Below are 5,740 nucleotides of genomic sequence, written 5' to 3' on the forward strand. Positions count from 1 at the left end.
ATATATCGAGAGCGACTGGGGGTATTAAGTTGATGTTTTCGGGGCTACTACTATTACTACTTCTGTTTTTACAGTTTAATCAAGTAAAAAGAGCGTAAGTGCATCCAGGTTGTCAAAGAGCATACATAGAATCTTTTGGGAATAATATTAGGTTTTATTTTTCAGGTTAACTTGAGGAGGTATAAAATTAAATTAAAATATACTATTTGTGTCAGGAATAAAAATTGTTGAAAAAGTTTCTCCCAATATGCAAATAGCAAGCCAAACTAGGGGTTCTTATTGAATAAAACCGAATTTGTTTTATTTTTTTAATGAAAAAGACTGTAAATAAAACGAATATAAATTAATTTAAAAAACGTTTTCCACGAAACAAATTTTCAAAGAAAAGCAAAGTGCTCCATTAAGCCAAAAATGAGCAAAAATAAAGTCAAAGTGTCTTCCAAGCGTAAAACTACCTCAAATCACTATCAGTAAATAAACTCAAGACGAACAGAATTTACAATTAATAGTCGAGTCAAAGTCAAAACGAGTAAAAATTAACAATGGTAGGGTTTAACTGCCAATTAACGTTCTTTTGTTTTTTCAGTAAAGCGCATATTATGTTCTGGTCTTTAGAATGCATTGGGGTTATAAGCCCTACTAACATTAATTTCTGTTCGTTTTGAGTTTCATTTATATATTCATAGTGATTTGTGGTAGTTTTACCCTTGATTTGACTTTTATTTCTGCTCATTTTTGGCTTAATTAAGCTATTTAATTGTCTTTGAAAAACTTGTTTTTGGACAAAGTTTTTTCAATTAATCAACTTGAAAAGTCGATTATTTTGATGTTTAAATTGATATCAAAACTCCGGTCTTTCTAGTTCCAGTTGCTATTGGCTTCTTACTTACAGTTCGTAACCCCAAGCTGTTTGAAGTACATTGTCAGAAAAGCAATTAGGTTTTTAGGAAAGATCATAAAATAAAGAATCAAATGGTACAGCTTTTATTTTAATAACATATTTCCCTCAGAAGCGGTCAACCACTAAATATTTAGATCTAGACCTTTACCTTTTCTTATGCTTTTGCACCTTCTCTATCTTTTGTACTTTCTTATACCTTAGGGCAATATCTGGGACCATCGGGGGGAGGGGGAGTGCATTGTCAGAGAAGTAGTCATGATTTTGAAAAGAGCATAAAATAAGAAACATAATATTACCACTTTTCCTTCAGATGTGGTCAACTCCTAAAACTTTTGGTACTGTTCCAGATTAGGGGCTTTTCAAAAGAAAATATTTAACGAAATGAAATTAGCACTGTTAGTTTTGTTATTTAATATTCTTTTCAAAAATAATGTTTTATGTTTCTGACGACGCCTCCCTCCCCTCTAAAATGCTCCCATTTATAGCCATAGTTTGATGTTCACTTCTCTAAGTTATTGCTGTGTTCATCTATCTTTATTGTAACCAGTAAAACAGAGTGGCTTATTTTTTATTATTTAGCCATATTTCTATTCGTGAGTCTGTCTTAAGTTTAAAGCCGATTGGTGATGATAAGAAAATTGAATGAATTATAGAAACCTGGACAGAAATGAAGAATAACCACCTCTTAAGAAGTAAGACTCCTTTTTGGAATCTCGTTTTTTTATGACATCTTTCATGGTGCCTGGCCGCTAGGGGCTTTATATGTCACTACCCGGGTTCTTTCTACCATCGGGTATTTTAATTTGAGGGGGGACATGGGTTCAATGCCATGCGAATTGTTAACTGAAGGAATCCTTGAAATCTGGACAGAAATGATAAAAAGCCATTTTTTATGAAATAAACTACGTGTAATTTTACTTCGTATCTTTTGTATTTTTATGACAAGTTTTCACCTTTATTTTTGTCACGATTATTTTTTATTCTTTTTTGATTATTTTTTTTAATTAAATTTTTATTGCATTTTTTGTGGCAAATTTTCCTTAATTTATAACATTTAATGGCGACAGGCTGCTAAAAGCCTAGAGCCTGATATACCACAAATTAACTTTTCTTTTACCACAGGACACATTAGTTTGTTGGTCTTCAGGTCTAAAGCTAGGTGGTAGTTTAAAAAAATGGTTAGTAAAAAACAGAAATAACGAGAAGAGTATGTTTAAGCTCACCTAAAGCTATCGGTTATCGGGCATCAATTTTTAAATTAAGCGAAATGTCGATTGATTCTTCGTCTCGTCGTTTTCAGGCTTTTTGGAATTTAGATATAATGCCAAAACATGAGCTACTAATAAAATCCTTAAGTTTACAGGAAGTAATCACCTAAAACAAAAAAAAGCACAAGGGGAAACACTAATAAAAAGTAGATAGACTTACTTTCAAGATGCTGAAATTAGAGATTCCCTTTTTTGTTTTCAATGGACAAATTGCTAATTTCTGGAGCGATAGGATAGAAAGTAGGTATCGTCAATGTATTGAATACGATGGTTTTCTGAAACTCGACTATATTAGGTGTAAGAATACGGTTAAAAAATAAAATTATGTTTCATCAAAGACCAACTCCAAAAATGCTATGCTTGAGACAAAGTCCATTCTAAAGTTTGAAAAAGTTTATTTTCATGAGCCTACTTTTGGTCATTATTGTAAAGTAAGTAAGTCTACTTTTGGTTTCATTAGCTCACCTTTAAACCCAAAACAGCAACTAAGTTAGAAAGAGATGGCGCTTTTTATACATTAATCCCAAGTACAGGATCTTTAATTTTCGACTGCTTCATGACTGTATGTGAAGAACACCATATGAAGTCTAATGGATTAACCATAAACAGCAAAATATGTCTTGAAGCAGAACAAACTATGTAAAAATAAGGAAAGATTTTATAGAGTAATTTTGGAGTGGAATGTCAGGGCTCCAGAACTCGGTTATCATTAATAATAGTTAGTCGTCGGTGCTTACCATCCGCCTGGAATGGCGGATAACAATTAAGTAAGGAACGACTCAGCCAAATAGAAACTGGACCTCTAAAATAAGGAATTTTGATAAAAATTATTACATCAAAATAATTGGCTTTTTGTGTTCATTTCACATGTATAAAACTTATAAAGTTTAATCCTGTCAAAAGTTATGAATCTGAGAAAATTTGTTTCATTTTCGAAAAAGGGGGAAAACAACTCTAAAAAGTCAAGCAAATTAGACGAATTACATCATCAGATTCAGCATATCAGAGGACCTAATTGTAAAGGTTTTAAGTTCCTATCGACAAAGTTTCAAATTTTGAAACCTTTGCCAGAAGAAAGATCACGGATGTCCGTTTATTTTATTTATATTTATTTTTTTCGTTTTTTTCCTGGGGGTGATTGTATTGAACCAATTGTCCTAGCAGATCTAGGAGGGTTCATTCGAATGGAAATTAGAAGCTTTAGTGCCCTCTTTAAGTTGGCCAAAAAGATTGGAGGGCAAATAGCCCCCCACCCCCTCACGCCCCTTTTTCCCCCCAAAGTTATATCAAAAAATTTTAATAGCTATTTCGTTCAGCATAGTAGAAAGGTCCAATAATTATGCCTCGAGGGGTGACATGACCCCCCCCCCCCCCACACAGCTCCTGGAGAAACTGTTATAAATTATACAATTTACACATTTTTTACATGTTGTATTTGTTTTTGGGAAATGCATTTGGGGATGGATTTTACACGGGGAGATTTTTTTTTGGGGGGGGGAGAAATTTTCTGGGAGTTATTTTCTAGGGGAAAGTTTAAATGGGGTTTAGTGAAAATTGATAGCGCCCCGCTTTTTCAGCTTAAGAATTAAAATGCCGGATTGTAATTAAAATTTTGGACAAAATTCGAATATTTATTTAAAATTTCCAGTGATCAGTAGTTTTGTTAGATAAGTCCTAAATAACTTAGTCAGCCTTCTTAAGACCGTAGGCGGGCGTGCCTTGTTTGTCTCTCATACCAGGCAGTCTAACCGTCCTATGTCAATTTTAAATTCTTTGTCAACATGCCTGAGACTCTAGGCAGGCGTGCCTTTCCAAAAACTAACAAACAAGTATGTGTCCAATAAGAGAGTCGTACTTACTCCCGCCATTTACCTGTGCCGCTCCCATTTAAACATTTGCCTCTCAATTACTTTGACTACCTGTCTTCGCTTTTCTCTTTTGACAATTAGCCATATATTGATGCAACCTACTACAAAATACTTGGTAACTTCAATCCTAACTTTAATTTCCAGTGAACAGTAGTTTTGTTAAATAAGTCCTAAAAAATGTGTTTACAACAGAATTTTGGATGGACGGAAAGAGCAATTATTCGTATGGTTCGTATGGATGGAAATTCTGTTTGACTTATGATCTTCTATGTGGTTGAAGCCGTCGCAACCTCTACAACCTCAACAATAACCTCTACAATGATGTTAAAACACTGTCCACATATATTATTACGTACGTTTAAATTTTGTATATAAATAAGAAAATAGAAATATTATTACAGTTTAAAATCTCTGAAAACAAAACTTCTGGTAGCATTTGCCCCCACCTCGCCTTTTTTACCTCTGTCCCGGTTGGCAAATAAACATAATATTTTATGCTACATAGATAAAGATTGTCGCAACGGAAGGGGCAGACAACTTGGGTTTTGAAATACGTTTTTTCGGCGTCTGCCCCATCCCTTCCTCTTGACACAATGACTTACTGCCTCTTTTTATATAATTTCATGAAAAAAGCGGAATTCCCCATGTTCGTAAATAGAATCTTGAAACAAATACAGCAGTGTTTTCTGATATGGTGAATCTAATGGTGTGATTGTCATTCCTTTTGGAGGGTGTTTCCCCTTTTTGGAAGATTAGGCAACTTTTTCGGGCTTGTAGCTTTTGATCGGTAACATTAAACTTATATATTTCGAATCAGCATAAAAAGGTGATTCTTTTGATGCACTAATTGTTACCAAAATTCCTTTTTTTAGAGTTTCAGATACTATTGACTTTAATCATTCCTTACTTTCAGATCATTATCTCGATCTGTTTGATCAGGAGTTAAAATAAAATGTCAAATATTTGCAAAATTTTGAACTCATTTATAATCATAGATTAAATAAAAGTTTGATAGAATTTTAGAAACTCACAATCCTACTCTAGCTGAATTTTCACATATTAAAGCCAAAACACTGCCACAGAATCATGGAACATTGACCAAGGAAGCGGGGCTGATTTGTCTGAATCCAGAAGTAATGAGTAGATTTTATTGTTGAAACTAATGAATGTACAGCTGTCCATATCTCTAGTTTGTTTTTCGCCTTTGATTGGTAATTATTATTTCAGGAATTTGTGCCATAAGCCACTGCCTCACCGCGTTTTAGAAACATGGAGCCACGGAAACGAAGATTTGGAATTTTTTAATGTGTGATGATTGTGTCTTAATATTTGTTACTTTTTAATGTAAATTTGGGTTAAAATATCTAAGTTCTTCGTTAAGTTTTTTAATTCGCTTATTTGTATTAGGGGTTTGGTCTGTTTAGTGGATTTGAATGTGGGCAGTCGAACCCTGATTAAAGAAGAATAAGAGATCAGAACCATATCTTAGAGGGTTGTCAGAATTTCTTTGCCTCGAGTTTTAGGGGGTTTCCGAAATAGTGTGTATTCCAAAATTGTATGACGTGTACCGCCCTTTGAACTGTACTAATTTAAAATAGAAGAATTTGGTAGAAAATTTTCTTTTAAGAAACATAATCCATATCTTCGTTCTGAAAAGTAAAGCCTCGAACAATGCCTAGGTAACTTAACCTTTCAAATTCTAT

General features: G+C 33.6%; 1 long non-coding RNA gene across 1 annotated transcript; it reads left to right on the forward strand.

Annotated features, from left to right (window-relative positions):
• Positions 1-596: 596 nt before the first annotated feature.
• On the forward strand, positions 597-5,415 carry LOC148941046 (uncharacterized). Its single transcript, XR_016143340.1, has 2 exons — positions 597-1,593; positions 5,265-5,415. It is a non-coding gene; the product is annotated as an uncharacterized LOC148941046 (long non-coding RNA).
• The last annotated feature ends 325 nt before the right edge of the window (positions 5,416-5,740 follow it).

This window comes from Artemia sp. Qi Xiang Cuo, chromosome 19, assembly GCF_049724085.1.
Source record: "Artemia sp. Qi Xiang Cuo chromosome 19, ASM4972408v1, whole genome shotgun sequence".
NCBI lineage: Eukaryota > Metazoa > Arthropoda > Branchiopoda > Anostraca > Artemiidae > Artemia > Artemia sp. Qi Xiang Cuo.